This window comes from Phasianus colchicus, chromosome 1 (genome assembly GCF_987193195.1).
Source record: "Phasianus colchicus chromosome 1, bPhaCol1.hap1.1, whole genome shotgun sequence".
Classification (NCBI taxonomy): Eukaryota; Metazoa; Chordata; class Aves; order Galliformes; family Phasianidae; genus Phasianus; species Phasianus colchicus.
In genome coordinates, this window is record NC_143436.1 from 17,917,392 (window position 1) to 17,935,842 (window position 18,451).

General features: G+C 39.6%; 1 protein-coding gene across 12 annotated transcripts in view; it reads left to right on the forward strand.

Annotated features, from left to right (window-relative positions):
- TAFA5 (TAFA chemokine like family member 5) overlaps positions 1–18,451 on the forward strand; it is a 448,086-nt gene that overhangs the window by 110,292 nt on the left and 319,343 nt on the right. The window lies entirely within an intron of this gene.

Here is an 18,451-nt window from a genome sequence, read left to right on the forward strand (position 1 = left end):
GACCTCTTGAAGCCCCTTCAAGTCTTATCCTCCAAAATGCTATCTTACCTGAAATGTATTTAGAAAGCTGAAAGAGCTTTAGGAAGCATCTGACTTTAGGGCAGTTTTCTGTTAACTGATAAAGTGAAGGCTTATGAGAAGATACACTGGGATCTGAAGGAATTCAGAGGATAAAGCAGTATATGAAATCTCTCCCAGTGGTTTGAGTATTTTATTAGCTAAATCATACCACTTTCTGAGTTGGAGATGTAATTGAAAAAGAAAAAACAGAAAATCTCATGATTTATGACTTCTGGGACGTGTCAGAAAATAAACTGAGGTAGCTAACAGTTAATCTTTTAAGTGCTTTTTACTCTGCAAGCTCTTCAGGACTTCATGGTGTCCTGAAGTAGAGCCTTACTCTGTTCATTCTTCATATACAAAGAACAGTGAAATTAGAATGAGGAGTGCTCCAGAAATAATGCCTCTTATTTTATTATTTTTACCCATGACATGTTGATGGTATGGCAGAAGAGGCTGAACTTTCCCACCAATATTCCATTACATTTTGCTGATGTGTGACAGATGGTAGCACAGGGGCAGTCTGACATGTTGGGGTCTGACATGGAAATGCACATGAAGAGAACATAAGTAGCTGAATTTCTCCATGATGAAAAAATCATACTCACTGGCATTCTTTGATGCTTGCTGCATATTTATGGAGACCCAGCAGTGGGTGTTGGCACAATGAGGTGCTGGGTGCTGCATTTCAGCAGTGGAGGCTGCAACATGAATGACAAGCCACATACCAGATGCCCATATACAGCTGTTGTACCATGAAATGAAGAACATCTCAATCACCTCATCCACACAGATCAGTAAATTATGACCAGGAAACTGTGTCTCAAGTTGAATATTAGCTTCAGTACATTGGAAATGGTGGTGGCAAGCTTGGAATATCATTGCATATTTTGTGTCAGATGGATCCCACAAATGCTCATACAGGAAAGAAAGAGCACTGTATGCAAGATTGTCAGGACTTACTGAATCAAACAAGGCTGAAAGTGAGAGTTTCCTGGAATGCATCATTACTGGTAATGAGATGGAGTGTCACCACTACGAGCCGGAATCAAAACAGCAGTCTATGGAGTAGCAACATGTGAATTCCCCATCAAAGAAAAAGTTCAAGACACAGCCCTCAGTGGGTAAAGTTATGTGCACTGTCTTTTATGGTAGGAAAGAGGTGAAAGGTATTTCTGGTTTTCCTGGAACCCATCAACTCTGACTGCTATATTGCACTAAGCTGAAGGCTTGAACTTGCAGAGTCAGGTTAGAGAAGAATCACAGAATCATATCATAGAAACATAGAATCTCCTGGGTTGAAAAGGACGACAGTGATCATCTAGCTTCAACCCCCCTGCTATGTGCAGGGTCGCCAACCACCAGACCAGGCTGCCCAGAGCCACATCCAGCCTGGCCTTGAATGCCTCCAGGGATGGGGCATCCACAGCCTCCCTGGGCAACCTGCTCCAGCGTGTCACCATCCTCTGGGTGAGAAACTTCCTCCTAATATCTAACCTAAATCTTCCCTGTCTCAGTTTTAGACCATTTTCCCTTGTCCTAACACTGTCCAAGCTTGTAAACAGCTGTGCCCCTTCCTTTTTATATGCTCCCTTCAAGTATTGAAAGACTGCATTGAACACAGTAATGCCAGGCTCCATACCAGTTTGAAGACCATGGAGTGCACTGCCAATCTTGGCTGGACTGTGCTATCACATCACACCCACCATCTAGTCCAGTTTTGGTACTTTCTGATTTTCATCTTTTTGGGCCTATGAAAGATGGACTGTGTGGGCAATATTTTCCAAGCAATGAAGCTGTTATGGTGGCTGTGAAACAGTGGGTCGCTTCTGCTGATGCAGATTTTTATGAGCACAGTATGCAGGCTCTTTCTCATCACTGATGAAAATGCACAGCTGATTGCGGTGACTGTTGAAAAATGGTGATTCGTAGCTGAGAATTTGTTCCACCTTGATGCAATGCCATCCAATTTTTCTGTGTGGTTTTAAATCCAATTTCAAAATGAAAAGCAGCAAACTGTGCCGACAGAAGATGTGTAGGAAAACAGAGGTCACTTGTTAAATAGAAATAGGGAAACCTAGACATAGTCTGTTGTTGGTGTCACACACCACAGCTTGTACTTGAAGCACGTCTTATCTGTAATTTGTTCATGCCTCTGGAACAGTTACACACTGCAGAGTTGTTCTGCTTGGAGGTGTAGAAGAGCTGAATACCAGGAGTTTCTTCCCTGAGCAGCATTAATATTTATTTAAAGACAGGATATAGGAAATCTTTTATAAGTTTCTGTAATGAAAAGTAAAAATTTCTTTACCCCTTTACAGTAGTTTGTCATAAAGCACCCACATTTTATGTGGCTGTGTAGTGAGCGCTAATTAATCATGACAATGATGTTTTATGGTATCTTTTGTACTTTACTACAGCTTTTATTATATTAAATTACATGGTTTTCTGCATGATTCTTTCAATACAAATTTATGGCTTTAAGGAAAAAAAGACACACAGCACTGCTCCATTATTCAGTGCTGTACATGTTTTAGAGCTGTGCATGATGGATCTGGGAATACTTTTAGCCTCAAGAGAATCAAACAGTTATTTGAAATGGTCACCGCTTGAGTATCACCTTGCTTACGGCTATGAACTAATTGAGATTAAACTAAAATGATTGTGAGATGCTTCCTTTTCCTGTGCATTGGCAGTTCCCATTATCTGTTAATGCTTTAAAAGTATTATTTAGTCATTTAGCCATTAAAAAAAAAAAAATAGAGATATGCTTCTGGGTTTCTCTTTCATTCTTGCCTTTACTTTTGTTTTTCTGAATATCAGTAGATGAAGTAGACTCTTCAGCTTCATTTACTGTGAGATCTCATAACTGCTGTAAGCATTTTTGTATACTTGTCCAAAAAGGTACACAAACTGTACCAGATGCTGCCTTAACTGTTGTGGAATTATAATGGATGCTGGTGAGACTTTGAGTCAAATCTTTAAAGATAAAACTCATTCGTTATATTCTACTTCTTTCTTTGCATTACAGATTAATTGCTCTGTTTGAAACTTTTCAACTTTCCATTCTTGTCCCTTTTTTCCATATGTATTCAATTTTCCTTTGTGTGGTATCAGTTTTTCCTTTGTGTGGAGCTTTCCTGAGCCCCATAGCATTTCACAAAACCACACCTGGCTTTTCACTTTTTAAAATAAGCATACAGTGAAAAGTGTCCCTGGTAATAGCCTTCAGAAACTAAACTGTAAGGTTAAAGGAAGCAATGTGGTGGTTAGAGAAAATGAATATGCTATTTTATGTTAGGAATGAAATCTTGTCACCAAGCTGATGGTGAGCTTCTTAATGCCCACTTTAGCAACATTGGGCAGCATTCACTGGTTCTTCAGCTCACTTTTGCCTTGGTTCATTGGCTTGGGAAAGCATCTTCTCCTGTCTGTAAGATCTGTGAGTCAAATAACTTGTATCTGCAAAGTAATTGTTACTGAAGAGCTTTGCAAACCAACCAATTAAAGCTTGTACTTCACTTAGGCAGGTTCGGCTGACTGCACCAGTTCTTTGTTCCATACTGAGGCAACTCCTCACTCCAACTCCTGATGAGACTGTCATTTTTCTGGTAAAAATGGGGTTATTTTTCTGGCTCCAGAGATTCTAAAAGTTAGGTATGTATAGTATGTGCAATTGCATACTCCTGTACAGTGAATTATTAGTACTCATAATATCAGCTTCTGTTTTAGTACGCATTGAGGCATACCTCAAGCCAGAGTTGTACCATTGCAAACACTTAACAAATCTAGAGAAGCTCACAGTTCACAGAAATACACACATTAAATAAATAAATAAATATATAAAGCACAAGCAAATAATCACAGACTGACTGGGGTGGGAATGGACCTCTGTAGGTCACCTGGCCCAACCTCTGCCCCAGCAGGGACACCTAAGGCTGTGTCCAAGTGGCTTCAGGAGACATCCAAGGAGGAGACTCCATAGCCTCCAGGCAACCTGTGTCAGTTGTCCATCACCTGCACAGCACAGAAATTCTTGCACTTGTTCAGGTGAAATCTCCTGTGTTCCAGCTTGTATACATTCTCTCTTGTCCTTTTAGTGGGGACCACTGAAAAGAGCCTGGTTTATTCCTGCTTGCACTCTTCCTTCTGGTATTTATGGTTGTATTAATGCTTCTTGACAGCTAGAATTGCTTAATTTCAAGGAGTCCTTGTCCACTTCCAGCACACTCCTGCCTTCTGTCCTGTGTGCTGTGCCAAACAGCCACAGCTTCATTCTTCAAGCACGTGTGGGAACACTGGGGAAAACGGAGATCGTCAGGGGATCTGTTATGACACTCAAATATCATGGATTTTCTCTAAATTATAGGCTTCCTGAGAGACAGTTTCCTTTCTAGTTTTGTCTGTATGCTTGCGTAGCCTTTACTTTCCCTCTTCCCAGTATAGAATTTCTCCAGTATGATTTTTAGGTTAGAATATGGCCAGTTGTACAGTAGGCATCAGGACGCTGGGGTATTACCAGTGTTCTGTTTTAGTTGCTTTAGAATACATTCTAACAGAGAACTAAGGTGAATGAGGAATTGATGCCCTTTTCATAATTACCTTTTCTTTATTGCATGGAAATTTTTCATTAGATGACTCAGAGTTGCAAACTTATAGAGTGACTGGTCCCTTAGGAAACAAGAACAAATGCCCACGCTGGGGAGGGGAGACTCCCCATATGGTCAAGCTCAGATATTTTTATATGCATTTTATTATTGTCTTGCTCTTTAAATTTTTTTTCAGTTTGGCAAGCTCTGTTATGATGAGAGCTAAGCCAAATTATATTGATAATAATTCTTAATATTAAATTCAGTCCACATAAATAATGCATATCTAATAATTTGTATTATGGATCTGGAATTAATGTAGATTCTCTATTTGTTACAGGTATTTTAATGAGTAGTTTGAAAATGACTTTCAGTTCAGAAGTAGATGAGATTTGCAAAGCTCCCTTTTTCAGCAGACAAATGATGAAAGTCAAATTAAAGGAGTAGCTTGTCTTTCTGATTCATACTATTGCTATTGCTTTATGAGGTGATGCTGAAAACGTCAGATCCATCTCTGGGCTCCTATAGTTCCTGTTCACTGTAATGGGAACTGCTGACACCTGTGTACCTATAGGTAGGCAGGTTTCTGAATTCAGTGAAACCGTCCTGTAATAGAGTGGCATGTCAAAACACAACTTTCTTTGTAAGAAAACAAAGCAATCGTATTCTCCTCTCCCTTTTTTTTTTTTTTTTTTTTTTTAACAGAAAAGGAGAGGAAAAAAGAACACAGTATGGTTTTAATAGAATTAACAGTAAGAACAGCATAAAAAAGACTGTGATTTGCAGCATACTTTAATTTTCTAATAGTTTACAATTACAAAAGCCAAACAGAGAAACCTTTGACATAGAACTACTCATTTGTTTGATTGCTTCCTCCTGGGTTTGTTTATGGTTTACAAGTGGTCAAGGTTAAGCAGAGGTGCGTTTACCAAGTGTGATTTAATCATGACCTCTTCTTAATGTAACTTCATCTTTTAGTACAGACTGTAGCGGTATAAAATAAAGAGATCTTTTCTCAATCTGTATGCAAGGAAAGATTATGTACAAGCACAATGGAAATGAAGAGTTTGTAATGTAGCCTCACTGTTAATTTACATTTTGAAAAACAAAAAGTTGCCATAGTAACATGTAGGTTATAAAAATTTTCTAGATCTGATGTATTAGACTTAGGAAACTTATTTGCATGAGACATTTCTCAAGTCTTGTGAATATCAAGGAGCCTAAATCTGGGCATATGTGAGTTTGGCCTCAAAAAGTTCAGATTTGTGCAAAACATTAGTAAACTATGCAACCCAAACCTTTTCTATTCATCTTTCCAATTATGTTTTTCTAACATAATTGTTTTGTTTTGTTTTGTTTTGTTTTAACTTAATATTGGTGAATAGATGTTTTATGAGTTCTGTCACAGTTGGTTCAGAAACTGTGTATTTATATTGAGGAGTTGTAAATTTTTGAGACACATTTTTTTTTTTACTTTTCTTACACATTTAAGTTTAAATCTATTTAATAATTCTTATTTCTAGAACATAGTATATACATATTAAAGCATATATTCTGCATGGAATATCTTATATAATATTTTCTGTATAAATTGGAGCTTTGGTAAAATAGACCAAAATATATAGTTCTTTTTGAGATCCCTTTTGCATTTTTTTAGTACTATGATACTATAGGTATCATAAATGGAGTGCCACAGACTGCTCTGGTGGCCTTCTAGCTCAGTGTGCAGCCAAACCAAACCAGTTACTTTCATGGAACAATCTTCAAGATCAGTTGTTTAACTACTCCATAACTCAAGTATAAGGAAGCACTGAGTTCTTATTTTCAGTTCTAATTTTTTTTTTTTTTAATTACATATATCTATATTTGTGTATTTTCATATATATATTTAAAAATATGTAAGAAATAATAATGTTTGCCCAAGTCATCATGTATTGCTTTCTTAATATTGTGGTGTTCGACCCAGCTGTACTGATGATGGCCAGTGGCCTTTTCAGTCATGGTTTAATTTCTTAGGGTGAAGATTTTTGCTGATGCATGATCTTGTTTAGTGTTGTAGCTTGAATAATTCTTCCATACAGGTATGGACTTAAAAATAGATCTTATTTCTGAATACGTTATGTAATAAAAAACTGCTTATCACTAAACAGTACAGCACTAAAATATTCCACTACTTTTCAACTGCAGTCCTATTTCAAAGTCTCCCACTCTTAAAAAAAAAAAAAATATTAGTGCATATACATATAGATATTTTGTGTAACACATATTCTTTTCTGTAGAACCATTTTTAAAAAGTTGAAAGCCCACTGTAGAACTGAACACACCCAAACTGTTGCTCTGTTTTAAGGTTGCTGGTGATGGACATTCTATCGCTTTCCTGTATTTTCATGCTGCACTCATCTATAATATCTGCATTTACTCCGATGAGTTGCTGCAGTATCCATCATTTTGTCATGTAGGTAGGCTGAAGCAGAAAGCGTGCACACACAGAGCTCTTTGAAAACCTGACATACTTAACCCAATTAAATCCTAAAAGGTAGTATTTTACATATGATTGCTAGGCTGTGGTTGCAGGATGAGGGAATGGCGAATCATGCCCTGCTGGAGGGATGAGGGATGAGGGACAACCTGCTGGTGACACCTAGGCTCAGTGGTGGGTTGTGGCATCCTCTTCTGGAGTGACAGTCGTAGGATATTATTCATCATCTCTTTTCTTCCTTTGCTCCTATCTTTGAGGTAGCTGCAGCCATTTTTTTTTATACTCACTTGCGGCCATCTCCGTGTTTGCACGTCACACAGGGTTTTTATATATGCAAGATACAAAATACTTATTCTTTTTGTTATTCTTGTTCTTCCAGTCTGCAAGGCTGCATTCATAGAATCACAGAATCATGGTATCCTTAGGGTTGGAAAGGACCTTTGAAGATCATCTAGCCCAACTCCTGTGCAATGAACAGGAACATGCACATCTAGATCAGATTGCTTGATCCAGCCTTACCTTGAATGTCTCCAGGGATGAGACATCCACCACATCTCTGGGCAACCTGTTCCAGTGCCACACCACTCTCACTGTAAAAGATTTTTTTCCTTATATCTAAGCTAAATGTGCTTTCTTTATGCTTGAAACCATTTTCCCTTGTTTTGTCACAGCAGACCTTGCTACAGAGTCTGTCCCCTTCTTTTCTGTAGCTTACTATTAGATACTGAAAGGCCATTATCAGGTCACCTTGCAGCCTTCTCTTCTCCAGGCAGAACAGCCTCTTTCATCCTGTCCTCGTAGGAGAGGTGTTCTGTTCCTTTAGTAGCCTGTGACTGACAATGCCTTGTGTTTTGTACACTCTGACTCTGCCATCATCCTCTGCTTACAGCCCAGAGGGCATCATGCCCATATCAGCACAACATCAGATTGCCTTCTCATGCTTGTCCTCATACTCCTCTGCTCCACAACATCTTAGGTCAGCTGTTGGTTTTACAGTTTGCTATTAAACAATAATGTGGAGTTTTAAAATGCAGAGTCCATGCGTGTTACTGTTTAGTGGTAGCAGCCATGGAGCTTGACCACCAAGACAGTCCAAGGCCTGCTGTAAGTCTCAGTAATCCAGTTCATAATGATGCATTCAGTATTGTGGCTAATTTCTCCCTCATGTTGCTTTGTGACTTTCTGAAATGTAAATATGTAAGGGAGAATTTGTATTGATATATTTTTCCTATTTAAAAAAAGCTGTGAGTTTTTTGTTTGAGGTACAGAAGGCATTGAAAGCAGTACACTTTTTTCTTCAGTAGTACTATTTCTGACCAATTTGAAGGAGGTCACCAACAAGCCTGTGACCACTGGGAGAGAACTGGAAATACTGGGATAAAATTTGGGTATTACATCAATTTTTATGCAAACATTTAGTTCTTGGAAGCTTTTAGGGGCTACAGTTACTGCTGTAGTCAATCTTGAGTTTTTGAAAATCATCTCTAATTGTGAGTCTTTATAGTCTAATTTTTTTTTTTTTTCCATTTTCAGAAGCTTTGGCAAATATATAGGTTATTTCTTAATGATAAAGGTGATAATTGACCTGTATACTAGAGTGCAAAATCTATTAGAAAATACTCCTTGCATGCACTTAATTAAGATCTGTCTTCTGCATTTTTACATATGAGTGTAAGCACCGTAAAGTCTGGCATTTCTCTGGGGTCAGAGGACTGTGAGCACTGAGGGCTCTGCAGGAAACCTGGCAGTGCAGAACCTAACCATCAGGGCCCACCTCAGCCTCAGGCAGTGGCACTGGAGCAGCTCCAAACACGGCCACCAGGTACCTCCCAGGGGATGGAGACTGGCTGAGGCCAGGCTGGGACACAGGCCTGCAAGTGAACTAGGCCTGGAGTTCCATGGCAGGAGAGGGAGCTGGAGACCTGCCTTGCTGCAGCAGCCTTCTAGTGTAATGGCTGATGTCCCTGGGCTGAGGCAGGGTGTTAGGACTGGAGAAGGGTGGAGAAGACTAGGGACTGGCTGGAATTTTAGCGTCTGTAGTGCCCTGACAGTTTATGTTTTTGTAGCTGATCCTGTAGTAAGAAAGCTACTTGAAACTATAAGAAAAACAGTGTGAAAATATCAGCATTCATCGATGCACTGATTTATTTTGCATATTATGTCACAGGCATGCACTTGTGTTTTAAAGATGATGTGCATTATGGATTTGGTAATAGGTCCTGAACGAGCCTGATTTGAACTGCTAGTTGAAGAGAATGTGAGTTCTGCACTTAAAATGATTGATGTGGTGTTTCTTGATATTGATACTTCAGGGAAACGCAAACTACTGCTGAAAATGCTACTTTTTCAGAAAGATAGAACAGGAATCCAGAGGGGAGGGGTAATGCTAAATTGAACTGTACTGTATGTTCTCTAAATCCTCTCCAAAGTGCCAGTGGGAAGTTCCTTCTCTAAGTGTGTACAATGGGAAGTCTGTTGAGTGTTAGTAGTACCCAGATGTTTTAGAAGGGCATGAAGTCGTCTTCCACAGATGTGAGTTTGTGTTGTGATGTGCTATGGGAGACGTCTGAAAAGGCAACGTTATACCACTGTGCAATCATTTTAAACTGGTACTTTCATATCCTTTCTAGTTTCTATACTTCCAGTTGATGCTGTAGAAATTGAGTAATGCTGAATATACGATATCATAGTCAACCTATGGCAATAGATCTGTTACCATGACATAGTGTTTAGTCATTTTAGCATCACATAGGAGAAGACAACTGGTAATAGTAAAATAATGCAGCTGAACTCTGAAATGCGTAAAAAAAAATGTAGGAATCAGGAGCAAACCATACATGGTTAACTTCCTTTTTCTTCTATTGCTCATTATGGTATTACAACATTATGACTTGCAAATCCCTGCAAATTTAGTAATACTTTGCTGTATTTCTGTATGCTAGAGCAGCTCATATTTTAGATGTTTTCATGCTTGAATCATATATAAACATAGTGATGCATTTAACTGCAGTAGTACAATGTGCTCTTTGTATTCCTGTATGCAAAACACAGGCTGCTATGTCACTGAAACACACATTGGCCTTCTGTGAGATAGTTTCTGGAGAAATTATGATTTATTTTTTCAAATAACAGTTGTCAGTGCTGTGATGTACTGCTGGTAAATCAGTAATCAGAACTCTTTTCTAACCCCTCCAGCTGTAGCAGCGTGCTCTTTTTAAATTCTGCAAATACCTCAGGTCTCTGTGTGCAGATATGTGCAGTGAATCTTTGCTGCTGAAACGGTAGTTGTCCTTCCTTCACCCCTCCGCTACCAAAGCTTTACTTTGTATTTCAGTTGGATCACAATCCCAGCTGTCCTGAAGCTTTGTGAAGCTTACATACAGTTCTGGGACCTGACAGGCTTAAATCCCCATTCATGGAAGGTAGCCTGCTTGCATTTTGTTCTAACTGGATGAGTGACTGCTTTCAGCAGTGTGGAAGTGCTCTACTTGTAAGTGAGCTTGTGTGCATATTTATCTGAATCTTGTTGTACAGAATGTGTTTTTGATTTTCGTTCTGGTATGATGACTATAATTTGGATGTTGGATGAAAATTGGAAATCTTGTGACCACATGAGTGGTATACTTCTTGAATCTTTTGTTCAAACAGAAGATGAAATGTTTATTTATATTTTGTATCCCATGTTTTTCCTTTTCTGTACGTTCAAGAACATTCTTAATTATATAGTGGTAATGTTCAGCATCATAAAAATTGTGAACATGTTTAAAGTGTATGTTTGTGTTCTGTGGTATTAGGCGTGTATGTACTGTGAATATGAATGTGGAGAGTATTTCATAATTCTAGTAAGCAAGGGACTAAGTGCTCGTTGGTATTCATCATTACCTTTAAAGAACTTTGTTTTTCAAAGGTTTGTAGCAAGTAGTGGAAGATAGAAAATAATGATAGCCTTGTCACTTGTCAAACATTGCCAAGACAATAAGTGTCTCTCACTAACAGGAAATTTTGAACGTGCAGACTGAAGAATCTGTTGACGAAAAGCTGCTTTAGCCCTAAATATACGTATAGGCTTTTTCTTATAAATGAGAAGTTAATAGTAGGTCTCATCTGTCTTTTAAGCAACTCTGAAAACGTTTTGTCGCTCAAGTTCTATTGCTCTTTTTGTAAGCCAGCTTTATTCATCTGAATGCTTCAGCGTAAGCACCTGAAGTTCAATTGTACACCATCACAGTCAACCACATTATATTCTGTCTATAAACTGAGTTTGTGGTTCTCTTTACCATTAATCCTATCGTGGACTATTACAAAATGTCATTGTTTTGGTACTGGGAATCTGGATTTTCTTCAGCCCAAGTTTATTTGTAGCATGTATCCATTTGCTGTTTCGCACTTTCCAGAGTTTATCCCTGCTGAATTTGTGAATATTCTCATATCCCTTCTTAGCAGAAGAATCTCTATTCACAGAATCATAGAATAATAGAATGTCCTGAGTTGAAAAGGACCACATTGATCATCTAGTTTCAACCCTCCTGCTACGTGCAGGGTCACAACCACCAGACCAGGCTGCCCAGAGCCACATCCAGCCTGGCCTTGAATGCCTCCAGGGATGGGGCATCCACAGCCTCCTTGGGCAACCTGTTCCAGTGAGTCACCATCCTCTGGGTGAGAAACTTCCTCCTAATATCTAACCTAAATCTCCCCTGTCTCAATTTAAAACCATTCCCACTTGCCCTATCACTATCCACCCTCGTAAACAGCTGTTCTCCCTCCAAGCTAAACATGCCCAGTACCCTCAACCTTTCCTATTAGGAGAGGTGCTCCAGCCCTCTGATCATCTTAGTGGTGCTCCTCTGGACATGCTCCAGGAGCTCCACATCCTTCCTCTACAAGGGGTTCCAGGCCTGGACGCAGTACTTTTGTGATGGGTCCTCACAGGAGCCGAGTAGAGGGAGACAATCACATCCCTCTCCCTGCTGGCCAGCCCTTTTTTAAGGCAGCCCAAAACACAGTTGGTCTTCCAGGATGCAAGCACACACTGCTGGCTCATATCCAGCTTCTTGTCCACCAGGACCCCAAAGTCCTTCTCCGCAGGGCTGCTCTCAAAGAGATCTTCCCCCAGTTTGTATAAATACCTGGGTTTGCCCCAACCCAAGTGCAGCACCCTGCACTTGGCCTTATTGAACCTAATTAGGTTTTCATGGGCCCACTTCTCCAGCCTGTCCAGTTCCCTCTGGATGGCTTCCCTTCCTTCCAGTGTATTTATTGTACCGCAAACTTGCTGCGGGTGCACTTGATGCCATCGTCTGTGTCACTGATGAAGATGTTGAAGAGCACTGGTCCTAAGACCGACCCCTCAGGGACACTGCTTGTGACTGGCCTCCACCCTAACACCGAAAATGTTTTGCCACATTAAATAAAAGCCTTTATTTTTGCAGCATGATTTTAGCATGTATATTTGCAATTCTCTAAATTATTTCACAGAATCACAGAATCACAGAATTGCCAGGGTTGGAAGGGACCTCAAGGATCATGAATCTCCAACCCCCCTGCCACATGCAGGGCCACCACCATTCCACCTAATGCTAGACCAGACTGCCCAGGGCCCCATCCAATCTGGCTTTGAACACCTCCAGGGACGGGGCATCCACAACCTCCCTGGGCAGCCTGTTCCAGTACCTCACCACTCTCTCCGTAAAGAATTTCCCCCTGACATCCAACCTAAATCTCCCTTCCCTCAGCTTAAAACCATTTCCCCTTGTCCTGCTGTCACTCACCCTTTCAAAGAGTTGATTCCCCTCCTCTTTGTAGGCTCCCTTTATGTACTGAAAGGCTGCAATGAGGTCACCCCGCAGCCTTCTTTTCTCCAGGCTGAACAAGCCCAGCTCCCTCAGCCTGTCCTCATAGGGGAGGTGCTCCAGTCCCCTGATCATCTTTGTGGCCCTCCTCTGGACCCTCTCCAACAGCTCCCTGTCTTTCTTGTACTGGGGGCTCCAGACCTGGACGCAGTATTCCAGATGGGGCCTCACAAGAGCAGAGTAGAGGGGAACAATCACCTCTCTGTCCCTGCTGGCCACCCCTCTTCTGATGGAGCCCAGGATCCCATTTGCCTTACGAGCTGCAAGGGCACACTGCTGGCTCATGTTAAGTTTTTCGTCTACCAAGACCCCCAGGTCCTTCTCCACAGGGCTGCTCTCAAGGACCTCTCCTTCCAGTCTGTAGGGATGCCTGGGATTCCTCCGGCCCAAGTGCAAAACTCTGCACTTTGCAGTGTTGAACCTCATCAGGTTCACCTGGGCCCACCTTTCTAGCCTCTCGAGGTCCCTCTGAATGGCATCCCGTCCTTCAACTGTGTCAACCACACCACTCAGCTTGGTGTCGTCAGCAAACTTGCTGAGGGTGCACTCAATTCCGTCATCAATGTCATTGATAAAGATGTTAAAGATTTCAGTAGTTCTTTCCCATACAGTGGCTTCAACGGGTACAGTCTGAACTTTAACACTGACGTACAGCCGCACTGAACACTGATGTTTATTCTTGCCTCCCTCTTTAGCAGTACCTTCTCTCTTCTATTTTGTTAGGATAGCTGTTGTACCTTCACAGCCTCTTAACAGTGACAGTAAATCTATCACCAGTTCATCTTTTTAGTTCTTTTTCCTCCTTTGTCATTTCCAGCCAGTAATTTCCCAAGTTTTTAATATTAATCATTGTAGTTTCTGCCTACGTGGGTTTTCACATTACTGTTCACAGGATCATAGAATCACAAGGTTGGAAATGACCTGCAAGGTCATCTAGTCCAACGTTCTCCCAGTACCATTGCTACCACAAACTAACCCATATCTTGTAGCTCCTCATCCAGGCACTTCTTGAACACTGCCAGGGACGGCGACTCCATCACCTCTCTGGGCAGCCATTCCAGTGCCTGACCACCCTCTGAGAGAAAAAGTTTTTTCTTATGTCTAACCTAAATTTCCTGTGGTACAACTTGTGTCCATTTCCTCGGGTCCTGTTTGTTGCCTGGGAGAACCCCTAATCATCACAGCCTCCCTTCAGGAAGTTGTAGAGCGCAATGAGGTCTCCTCTGAGCCTCCTCTCCTCCAGACTAAAAAATCCCAGCTCCCTCAGTTGCACCTCATAAGGTCTGTACTCCAAATCCCTCACCAGTTTCGTTGCCCTTCTCTCTCTTTTTTTTTTTTTTTTTTTTTTTTTAACAATGTCTCAACAATCTGTGTATTGGAATTCTTTTGAAGTTCTAGTTTAGATGGGCAATAAAAAGAAATCACTAACCACGATTATAACATTTTATTTGCACATATAAAAGCATAGGGCCAAAAAGCAAGATTTAATATCTGATCTGAGTTTAAGCTGGCATTTGGAGGCTGGATCTCCAAATTAAAACTGTGCCTATGTCTCAGAAGAATTGATCACAAATAATAAAATAGTAGGCTCAGGTTTTTTTTAGCATTTCTTAGTACAGTAATATTACAAGCTTTCATACTTAAATGAGAAAATCATGTGGTTTGGGGTTTTTTTTTGTTTTTGTTTTTGTTTTTTGGTTTTTAGTTTGTTTTGTTTTGTTTTGTTTTTAGCAGAACTGAATTGCTAAGCCTTGGCTTACCTATGGCAATAAATATTTAATCAATCACCTCTAATTTTATACACTGTATTTTGTCTACTTGTTTGTAGCTAGAAAGCAAAAGAATGGCAATGCTTATTTGTTCTCTATTGCAGAACATTTATTTATTTTTTCCTGTGTCTGATACCTGCTGTTTGAGAAATATGGTTTGGAATTGTCAATGGCTTTTGCTTCTGCAAGGATAAACTTAGTGCCTTGAGGATTTTGCTGCTTATTTTCCAGTGTATGAAGTTTGTGGACTTTTCAAGTTATTTTTGTATTTGTAAATGTTCTTACTGTAAACAAGTAATGGGGTTATAGGAAAAGAATAATTTGAGAAATGTTTGTGTTTCTTTTTTAAATTGAAAAGCCCCTTTAAACTTAAAAGACCTCAGAGACTCTACTGAGTAAAGTGGAAATTACTAAATATAGGTTGAGACCACCTTGGGGTTTGGACATTAAATATCTGCCTTGATTAATATAAACAAACAAACAAACAAACATATATATATGTAGTAATTGAGTGAATGAAATTATATTCCCAAATGCATTTTGTTTCTCAGATAGGATTTTTCTTGGTAAAGAAACATTTCAACTTTCTCTTCCAGGCAGAACGTGAAGAAGTAATATTTTACTGTCTTTGGGGTAGAATGTTTGTACAGTTGTGGGGTGTGAAACTATCAAATTTCCATTTTTTAGGTGAACCACCTACCTGACTTAATTTCACTGAAATATTAGCAGAAGTTCATTATTCTTATGTGTGATTGATGGCTCAGCTTTGATTCAAACTCTACATCAAGGAGAGATTCCTTTTTTGGAATGTTTTGTTCAATGCTAGCAAAAGTTTCATGGTTTGAGATCCTGAGATGTCAAATCAAGAAATTCACTGCAGACTTCAGGGCTACCAACTCACGGGAACCATGAGCAAAGAAATAGTTTGTTCTCCTGTAAGCTGTTTTCCATCTCTAATTCTCTTATTCAGTACATCTCATATTCTGTGGACTGATCTCCAAATGCTGTCCTGGTCCCCTGTGTCAGAGTGAGTGACGAATATGTTACCTCCTGCTGGCCCTTCACTTGTATCATTTGCCCTCAGGAGGATTTCGGAGGCATGTGCTTTATAAATGGCATCTTCTATCTTCTTTTGAGAATTGTTAATGCACTTTTAAAAGGAATAGTGTTAGCACATTTACAGCACAGTGCGAACTATAAACTTGATTTATATGGAAGTACATATTTTACTGGAGAAGGCAGTGTACCCTAGCTGCCTATAATTTGACTGTAAATTTACAGGATTCTTTTTAATGCTACAAGCTAAACTAGAATTGGGAGTTTCTGAAAATGAAGTATTTTGGCTGAGTTTTGTGACCTCCTTTCATCTGTAAATACATCAGTGGTTACATTGCTTCACAGCATTTGCTGATTAAGGTTTTCTATTTTAAGCTGTGATTTTTTCCTGTAATGTATGTTTCTGGTATTCTGCAGCAGAAGCTGTGGTTATTTTTATACCTTTCAAATAGAGTTTCTTCCATTGAAACCTCTCAAAGGAAAAAAAAAAAAAAAAAAACTGTTTCAGAATTTAAACCCTGGAAGTATGATTTGTATACACTATGACTTTTTCATTATTTACTAACTTGAGATGCTGTAAATCTTATCCTTGGAATCAAAATACTCTGCTCTATTGCTGCAGCAGGAGCAGCACTCAGGCAGCTAGTAGTGAGCTCAGCTGACAAGATTCTGGCTTGTGTTTCTCTGACACAAACATGGCTCAGAGAAAATGGATACACAGACCAATTCTGGCAGGAGGAGTATGAGCTTGTGGAGGGAGAAGTTCTGTGCAGGTTGGATTGCTGTGGAACTGATACAAACACTGCTCGTCTGAGTCTCTGAGGAGACTGGGTTCAAACTCCTCAAATGTAAATAAGATTTATCAGTTTCAGGAAGGAAACCTGCAGTATTTGATAAACGTCTACAAAAGGCATTTAAAAGGACAGTTAGAAAGCTTGCTTGGCCTGAAATTCAACTGGCTTTCAACTTATCTGTATACTGCTTAATTAGCGTCTTTGTGCAGCAAAAGTGAAATAATAATGTGCTCTAATCCTCTAAGAAGTAACACAGTCCTGAGCTACAGCTGAATTACATGATGCATAAATCAAAATTTGCAGGGCACAGTACCTTTTTGGGGCTTTATTAAGTGGTATGATTATGCAAAAAGAGGCATTTTTGTATAATCATTTATGTCATTATCCTCCATTTTATTAATACTTAAGTTTAATAACACTTAGAATTGGTATGTTTTGTTTCAGTTATTTCATTTCTTACTGTTTAGAAGGGCATGCTATATAGTTAGTGTATTTCATGTGGACTTTTTTTACAAATTCAACTTAACAGAAGAAAAATAATTTATTTCAACATGTCATTAATTTTCTCAAATTATTTTGCACTTAGGTCAGTAGAATGAGATTTTCAATGTAGTGTAAACTAATTCCAGTCAGAAGAAAGCGATGCTAACACAAATGACATGTTTTTAAATAAGAAATATTGCCAAATACTCAGTGCACTTAGTCTGCACAGGACTAGGCTTTGAATAAATCTAGGATCTAACTGGTGTATTAACAGTGCTCCTTGAGCAGAAAATGAGGGAACTGCCCTTCAGAGGTGGAGGCTAATTTAATCCAAACTGAATGATGGTCTTCAGTTCAGCAGCTCCGTTTTGCCAGAAGGAAGAGCAGAGTTGAGCTGTCCCTTTGTCCCTTGCCCAGTGCAGCCCCATCCCCACCGCAGCACAGATGGGCTCCGGTTGGGCTGCTTAAGGTCTCTGTGCTGCTGTGACAATAGTCTGTGGTAAAAACAGCAGGTGGAAAAAACATTTTAGTCTTTTTTTTTTTTTTTTTTTTTTTGCTACAAAGGCAACAGGGCTAGAGATTCACCTTCCCTGGAAAGTTCCTATTATTCTATGGCAAAAGTAAACTGAGATTATCCTCCTTTTTAATTTAAGCATAACTGAGAAGCTGCTTTCAGTTCCGGTGAACCCAAGCTCCAGGATCTTTCATCCAGAGGACACAGACCTTGCTTATTGTTCTAGACCACAGAGGTCCTCTTCCCCTGGCCTCCTTGCTCCCTCCACCAGGGACTCAGGCTGGCAGAACAGCTACTAAGATTTAAGCAAAGAAATCAATTGTCTGGAAAATGTGAAGGAATTGCTGCCCACCTGGGCACTGCCATATTTTGTTGGGAAGGATGATGCACATAGGATAGGATCTTTCTATATGAAAGTATGAAATTGAATAATCTGAGAATGGTACCTGTATACTTCTTATATTAAAAAAAAAAATCCATTCACAAACACCAGTATCAAGCAAAAAAGGCACTTTGTTATTTGTGGTGTTCTAATGGTTATTTTTGGAAAGTATGAACTTGTATATTTAGTTATCTGTGAATATAGTGGTAGGAAGACATGAGCCCTCACAACTGTTTTTAAGAATCCAGCTGTGCATACACTGACATGATGATTCATGTGCTGACCTTAATTCATATTACAGTGCCCCTTGACAGTGTGCCAGCTGTGAACATGCACACAAAGTTTAACAGGATCCATCCTTGCTGTCTGGAAACTATGAAGCTTGTCAGCCTTTTTTTTAGTTACCATTGCATTGTCAAATACTGTAAACAAGGATATTCAATGTCACAAGGAATATAAGAGAGAGTTATGTT